This window comes from Martes martes (genome assembly GCF_963455335.1).
Source record: "Martes martes genome assembly, chromosome: 1".
Lineage (NCBI taxonomy): Eukaryota > Metazoa > Chordata > Mammalia > Carnivora > Mustelidae > Martes > Martes martes.
In genome coordinates this window covers 154,700,815-154,709,885 of record NC_137888.1, presented here as the reverse complement: position 1 = coordinate 154,709,885, position 9,071 = coordinate 154,700,815, and positions in this window count along the sequence as shown.

Below are 9,071 nucleotides of genomic sequence, written 5' to 3'. Positions count from 1 at the left end.
TGTATGATGAGAACACTTAAGATCTTCCCTCTTAGCAAATTTTAAGCATATAGGGGTGCCTGAATGACTCAGTTGGTTAAGCTCAGGTCATGATCCCAGGGTCCTGGGATCAAGCCCTGCATCGGTCACCCTGCTCAGCAGAGAGCCTGCTTCTCCCTCTCCCTCTGCCTGCCACTCTGCCTACTTGTGCTCTTTCTCTATCTCCCTGTCAAATAAATAAATCAAATCTTAAAAAAAAAAATTTTAAGTATATGTTATTGTTAACTATAATCACATTGCTGTACATTAGATCTCCAGAACTTATTCATCTTAACTGAAACTTTGTATCCCTTGATCAATACCTCTCCATTTCTCTTTACTCCCAGCCCCTCGTAACCACCATTCTACTCTCTGCCTGTACATGTTTGATTGTTTGTAGATTTCACATGTAAGTGAGATCATACAATATTTGTTTTTCTGCATCTGGTTTCTTTTGATTAGCATAATGCCCTCCGGGTTCATCCATGTTGTCATAAATGGCAGGATTTCCTTCTTTTTCTTTATTTTTACTTTTTAAGATTATTTATTTATTTAGAGAGAGTCCACACAAGCGCACCATGAATGAGGGGGAGGGGCAGAGGGACAGAATCTCACACAGACTCCATGCTGAGCCCAACATGGGGCTCAATTTCATGAACCTAAGATCAGGACCTGAGCTGAAATCAAGAGTTGGGTCGGTCAGACAACTAAGCCAACCAGGCACCCCAAGGATTTCCTTCTTTTTAAAGACCAAGTAATGTCCCATTGTGCAAAATATATAGATTTTCCTAGCCTAAAAGTTTATATGAATATATTTTTATATAATTGGGCTTTTGCAACTGGCTTCTTTAATTTGCCACAACATTTTCAAGATTCATCCAAGTTGTAGCATGTATCAGTACTTCATTCCTTTTTATGGCTGAGTAACATTTCACTGACTGAAACGTTCATTTCACTGAATGATATACCACTTTGTGCTTATCCATTTCTCTATCAAAAGACATTTCAGTTGTTCCCATCTTTTGGGTATTGTGAGTAATACTGCTATGAACATTCATGTACACATTTTTGTAGGGACAAATGTTTTCATTTGCCTTAGGTATATGCCTAGGAGTAAAACTGCTGGATCATATGAATCAAACTCTATGTTTAAGCATTTGGGGAACTGTTAGAACATTTTCTAAAGTGGCTCCCCCATTTTACATCCCTAGTAGTGGTGTATGAGAATTGTAATTTCTCCACAGCCATGTCAACACTTGTTATTATGTGACTTTTTGATTCTGGGTATGAAGTGGTATTTCACTATGGTTTCAATTTACATTTTCCTGAAGACTAATGATGTTGAGTATCTTTCCAAAGGGTTTTTGACCATTTTTTATGTCTTCCTTAGAGAAATGTCTACTTACATCCTTTATTTATTTATAATCAGGATAGCTGTCCTTTTTTTTTTTTTTCTTAAAGATTCTATTTATTTATTTGACAGAGAGACACAGTGAAAGAGGGAACACAAGCAGGGAAACTGGGAGAGGGAGAAGGAGGCTTCCCACTGAGCAGGGAGCCTGATGTGGGGTGTGATCCCAGGACCATGGGATCATGACCTGAGCCAAACGCAGGTGGTTAATGACTAAGCCATCCAGGAGCCCAGGATAGCTGCCCTTTTTTCTCTCATTGTGTGTGCTTTTGGGGTCATACTTTAAGAATCTTTTGCCAAATCCAAGGTCATGAAGATTTATCCACAGGTTTTCTTCTAATAGCTTTTAGGTTTTATATTTAGATCTTTGACCTATGTTAATTTTTTACATGATGTGAGGTAAGGTTCCAACTTCATTCTTTAGCATGCTGATATCCAGTTATCCCAGCACCATTTCTTGAAAAAACTTTTATCTTCCCCGTTGAATGATCTTGGCACCCCATTGAAAATCAACAGACTGTAGATGTGTAGGTTTATTTCTGGACTCTCAGTGTTATTCCATTAACAACATAGCCTTAAATTACATAACATAAAAATTGATAAATGTGACTAAGATGCACTTTTCAAAAACAAAAATGTTTCCTTAACATTTACAGTTAAGGAGAGTTACAAAGTCTAAACACTATGAACCTGAGCAGCATTAGACACATAAATTAAAATATAATTAGTACCCCCAGAGTTGTGCAGCATGATATCCTTGCCCAAAATTAATCTTAGCAGGACATCAAGGATGTTACTTGAAATTCTTTTAAAATATCCTACTGACTATATTCACTGACCATGGTACAATAAAACTAGACAAATGACAAAGCATAACCATAAATTTACAAGCTAAAAGGCAGATTTGAATCAATCATACTTGAAAGATGAAATAAAAATTGAAATAAAAAATATTTAGAACTAAAGAAAATGAAGTAATACTTACAAATACTTGTGGGAATCAGCTAACGGAGCAGAGAAAATTTTATTATTATTAAATCATTAAATAAAAAAACAACTTAAACAAATCAGAATAAACTAGAAAAAGTACACAAACCTAAAGTATGTTGAAGAAAAAACTAGTAAAAATGAAGGCAGTTTAAGACAACGAAAAGATAAAGATAAGTCATACATTGGGAGAATATATTACAAAACACCTATCTGATGAAGAACTTGTATCCAAAATACATGAAGAACTTTTAAAATTCAACAATAAGAAAACAGCCCAATTAAAAAATGTGCAAAAGATCTGAACAGACACTTCACCAAAGAAGATATACAGATGACAAATAAGCATATAAAAAGATGCTGAACATCATATATCATACAGGAATTGCAAATTAACATTAACAATGAGATACCACTATATACCTATTAGAATAATAAAAGGTGAATTAAGCTGTAGAGCAACAGGAACTGTTGGGAATGCAAAATGATAAAGCCACTTTGAAGACAGTTTGGCCGTTTCTTATAAAACTAAACATACGCTTACTGTATGACTCAGCAATTCTACTCTTTGGTATTTACTAAAATGAGTCAAAAACTTATGTCTACACAAAAACCTGCATATGAAGCTTATAGCACTTTTATTCATAATTGCCCAAACTTGGAAGCAACCAAGACGCACGTCGTTAGGTGTGTGGACAAACCGTGCTACATCCATTCAATGAAATGTTATTCGCATAAAAGGAAACGAGCTATGACCACCATGAAGAGACATGGAAGAATCTTTAATGTATATTGCTAAGTGAAAGAAACCAATTTGAATAGCTAACATACTACAGGACTCCAAGTATATGACATTCTGGAAAAGCAAAAGTATAAAGACAGTTAAAAGATCAGGGGCACCTATGTGGCTCAGTTGGTTGAGCGTTTGCCTCTAACTCAAGGCCTCATCCCAGGGTTCAGGGATTGAGTCCCACATCGGGCTCCCTGCTCAGTGGGGAGCCTGCTTCTCCCTCTCCTGCTGCCTCTTCTGTGCTCTCTCTCTCTGTCAAATAAATAAATAAAATCTCAAAAAAAAAAAAAAGACAGTTAAAAGATCAGTGGTTGCCCGGAGTTCGGGGGAGCTCAGGGGATTTTTAGTGCAGTGAAACTGTTCCATGTGGTACTGTTATGGTGGACTCATGAAAAACATTTGTAAGTCCCTTAAAACTGTACAACACAAAAGTGAAGTCTTTACTATGCTAAGTGAAATAAGTCAGACAGAGAAAGATAAATACCATATTATCTCACTTATATGTGGACACTGGAAAAAAAACTAACAAGCAAGAAAAGCAGAAACAGACACATAAATAAAGAAAACAAACAGGTGGTTGCCGGAGAAGAAGGTGGGGAGATGGGCAAAATAAGTGAAAGAAAGTACAGGCTTCCAATTATAGAATGAGTAAGCCATGGTGATGCCTGGATGGAGGTACAACACAGGGAATATAGCAATATAACAATATAATATTGTAATAGCATTATATGGGGAGAGATGGTAGCCACACTTGTGGCAAGAATAACACAAAGTATAGACTTGTCCAAACACTATGTTGTGCACCTGAAACTAATGTAACATTGTGTGTCAACTATACTTACTTCCATTAAAAAAAAAAAAAAAAAGACTCAGGACACCTGGGTGGTTCAATCCTTTTAAGCATGGGACTCTTGATCTCAACTCAGGTCTTGATTTCAGGGTTGTGAGTTCAAGCCTGGTATAGGGCTCGACATTGGGCGTAGAGCCTACTTTAAAAAAAAAAAAAAAAGGCTGAAGCCTAACGTAAACTACAGATTTCAGTTAATAATAAGGTATTGGTCCATCAGGTGTAACAAATGTACCACAGTAACACAGGATGTTAATAATGGGAGAAATTGTGAGGGGATGGAGTGGGGTGGGATGGGGGTGGGCAGGAGATAGAAAGTATATGTGAACTTTGTATTGTCTGCTCAAATTTTCTCTTTCTTTCTTTCTTTTCTTTTCTTTTTTTTTAGGAGAGGGAGAGGAGTGAAGGGGTAGAGGGAAAGGTAGAGAGGATCCCAAGCAGGCTTCACGCCCAGCTCAGAGCTGGACACAGATCTTGATCCCACAACCCTGAGATCATGAACTGAGCTGAAATTGAGCCAGATGCTTAACTGACTGAGCTGCCCAGGTGCCCCTCAATTTTTCCATAAATCTAAAACAGCTCTAAAAAATAGAGTCTATTAATTAAAAAATACTATAAAGGCAGAAATTCATCACAGGGAGAAAATTAGAGTTGAATAGAACCAGACTCTGGTTTTTTAAAAAGATTTGTAAAATAGATAACTCCAGATAATATTGATCAAGTAGAAAAGGGAGAAGGTACATATAAAAGCATTAAGGACATTGTATGGGAAGAATAATACATAATACTAGGAATAATTTTGCACTAATAAATTTGAAACCTCAGATGAAAATAGTCATTTTTCTGTAAAGTTGTAAATTTCAAAAATAAATTGTGCATTTCAAAAAAAAGTAAAGGAAGTATAGAAAACATAAAAAGACAACTAGTCACATGAGAAATGGAAGGACCTGGGAGACTTCCCAAATGTATCAAATGATGTTACAAACAAGTTTTGCAAAAACTTTAGGGAACAGAAAAATATTCTTACATAAAATATTCCAGAGCACAGAAAACATGGAACACTAACTGACTTTGTGAGTTTGGAAAAATCTTGTCATAAAAATTAGACATATACAGACAGCAAAAGAATAACAACTAAACAGAAGGCAATCTCACTTATACACATAGATGTGAAAATCCTCAGTATTAACATTAACACCTCAATTCCAGCAAAGTAATAAATCACCAATGATAATCAAGCTTTCATCACAGAATGCAAAAATAATTTGGCTGGCTTCCTGCATGTGCTCACTAGTCATTTGCACTCATGCTCCCTGCCCTTGGGGGTCACATAGGGAGGTGGCCATGGGGGTGGTGATGTGGAGTGGGGGAATTTCGTGGAGCTGGGGGTAGGGGATAAGGAGGAAACCCAAATGCCAGTTGGGGGGATCCACAAGTGAATCATCCTCAGTAATTTGTGGGGGTCCTTCACAGTGGAGTCCACAAAGCAGCCTGTAGGATCTGTGTCTCTTTGATCCTGTGGAGTGCCCTGGCTGCTGTTCTTGCCAGCCCCTCCTTGTCCTCCCCCACCCACCAACCCAAGTTGTGGAGCATACCTCCATATTCTGGATGGAGCAAGAAAGGAATGGGTCTCTTTGGCACCTCCCATACAGCTGGGAAAGCCAGGTGCTCACTCACATGTTCTCACTCTCTTCCATGGGAGAAATCACCTGCTGAGTAGATTTCTCTAGGCACTGGAGCAACGCAGCCTTAGGGGACGTGTGGGTGACACAGGTAAAGTAAGGCTGTTCTCTTACTCTCTTCAATGCATCTAATCTTGGATATTTTTTTCCTCCAGTGTCCACAAAGTCACTCTCCTCTGTGGCTGATTGCCAAACTTTATGTTCTTTGGGGAAACATGATAGAAACTCCTATTTCAACACACGGTGCTGTAACTTTCCATTGTCTCTGAGATTCGTATTAGACACATAGTGGGACTTCTCCATAGGAGGCTAGAAAAGATTTGTCTTTCTAACCCTATATTTTCCACGTTTTATCTCATTGTGCTGTGTGCCAAGAGATATTCTCAGCTTGACATTTAGTTCTCTAATTACTCTTTGGCCGTGTCCAATCTGTTATTCAACCCATTTATTTGGGTTTTTACAAGTCCCAACAACTATGTGTTGTGTTTTCAAAGCTTTTTTTAGTTTTTTTCTCTCACAGCTGACTGTATTGCATAATGATTTTTAAAACTTTTATTTTGAAATGATTTTTAGACTTGTTGAAGGGTTACAAAGATAAGACAGAGCTGTTATCATTCCCTTTAATGCCGACATCTTATATAATCATGGCACAACTATCAAAACTAAGAAATTACCACTGGTACCATATTATTAACTGAACTGCAACTTTATTCAGGTTTCACCAGTTTTCCACAGATGTCCTTTTTCTGTTCCAGTGTCAAATCCAAGATCTCACATTGCATTTAGTCTTCCTGTTTTGTCCGTGTCAATTCCTCAGTCCTCTTCATTCTTTCATGACCTTAATACTTTTTTAAAAATATTTATTTATTTCAAAGAGAGAGAGCACATGAGTACAAGCACCTGTGTGTGTGAGGGGGTAGGGGGCACAGAGGGAGAGGGGAAGCCAACTTCTCTCTGAGCACAGAGCCTCAGGTGGGGCTCGATCTCTCAACCTGGAGATCACGACCTGAGCCAAAACCAAGGTCAGTCACCCAACTGACTGAGCCCCCCCAGGGTCCCCTTATGACCTTAATACTTCTTGAAGAGTACTGATCAGGTGTTTTTTAGAACGGTCCTCAACCTGTGTTTGTCTGATACTTTCTCATGATTAGATCGAGGCCATAGATGTGGGGGAAGAATACAACAGAGACTATATTTCCTCCTCAGTGCATGGCACAAGAGAGTACGTGATGTCAACAAATCTTATTTGGGGTGACATTAGAGTTGAACATTTGGTTAAGGTGGTGTTGGTAAGAAAGAGTTGCCCTTTACTTATTCAGTTCAATTATTCGTTATGTTATTAGCTGTTTGATGCCTGTAAGTAGACATTACCAAATTTTATGCAAGTTTTTAAATTGTCCTCATTGGGCACCTGAGTGGCTCAGTGGGTTAAGCCTCTGCCTTCAGCTCAGGTCATGATCTCAGGGCCCTGGGGTCGAGTCCCGCATCAGGCTCTCTGCATAGCAGGGAGCCTGCTTCCCTCTCTCTCTCTGCCTGACTCTCTTCCTACTTGTGATCTCTGTCTGTCAAATAAATAAAGAAAAATCTTTAAAAAAATTTTTTATAAATAAATAAGTTGTCCTCATTTTCAGAAAGAGACTCATCTAATTTATTTCACCATTACTAGAAGTGAAAATCCCCTTAAAGTTTTCCTGTTTATGTCCCAGAGATAGAGACAGAAATAGATATCATAGGCATAAATAGAGATAGGTAGATATGTTATTGATAAATAACTTCTGGTATCAGACAGCATCAAACAGCTAATAACATAGTGAATAACTGAATTGAATAAATAAACGGAGGAGAAGGGGAAACTCTTTCTTACCAATACCACCTTAACCAAATGATCAGCGTTAACATCACCCCAAATAAATGGGCATAGGTACTATGGTGATCAGTGTTAAAACAAAAACAACAACAACAACAACAACAAGACCTTTAGCTTCAGCTTCCAGGTCCCCAAAAATGCACAATGTGTGCCTACAGGAGCCAAAGGGAAAAATGGATGAAAAGAATGACTCCGTATTCGGAGGAAGATCCTGTTGCCAGTGAACAGATTATATGGATTGACTAGCTGGTAATATGGACCAAATTACTGAGAAAAAATGAAGGAGTGGGACCTTTTGAAATGCCACAGAGTAAGTTACCGTAGACACAGTATGTTGGGGTGCTTGACAGGCTCAGTCACGGAGCATGCAACTCTTAATTTATCTCAGGACCAAGCCCCACATTGGATGTAGAGATTACTTAAATTCTCTTAAAAAATAAACACACTATGTTAAAAATAATCCCCAAATGCCAAAGAAGTTATCTGGCAAAGTGACACTCTCTTACGCAAAGGTCTTCTGTTCATACTCCAAACTGCCCTTTTCACCAATAGAACGACTCATGTTTCAAAAGTTTAATTATGTAACTCAAAACAAATTCATTCACCTTATAGAATAATCAAAATGGTATATAAAATCCAAAGTACCCTTTGACTATTAACCATATAAAAAAGCAAACCCTTACCTTACCTACCTATCCATCATTCTGAATTTGGTGGTACTATTCAAAAAAGAATGAGGAAGATCTGTATGTTCTAATATAGAAGACCAAGACCTAATTGTTTAGAAAATAAAGGAATTTGCTGATTACACATTATATCATTCATGTAAAAAATTAAAATACATTCTAGACGATATTATTATTTTTTCATATGAATGAAGAGGAAGTTCCTTAAAAACAAAGTCCAAAGAGCTACAGAACAATCCTTTTATTTGTACATTTAGTCATACACAGACTATCTGGCAGGGCCCTCTCTTCAAAGTCGGTAGACAAGAGAATATGCTGTCTTAATATATAATATAATGAAAAACAGTGGGTTTTTAATTATTCTGCTTAGCAGTCATCTCTCCATTGCTGGAATTTACTGAACAACAAACGGAGGGCAACAGAATAACTAACAACATGTTTAATGACAGTCTAAGAGGGGGAATCTAGTTTTCTTTTCCTTTTTTTAAAAGATCTTTTTTATTTATTTGATAAAGAGAGAGCAACTGAGGAAGAGCAGGAGTGGCGGGTGCAGAGGAGCAAAGAGAGAGGGATAAGCATGCTTCCCTCTGAGCAGGGAGCCCAATGTGGGGCTCAATGCAGGGCTTGATCCCAGGATCCTGGGATCATGATCTGAGGGGAAGGCAGAGGCTTAACCAATTGAGTCACCCAGGTGCCCCCTGAAATCTAGTTTTCTGATAGCCAGGCATCTTGGACCCTTCTATCAATACCATTTCTTGAAGTAAATATTAAAATATCTATGCC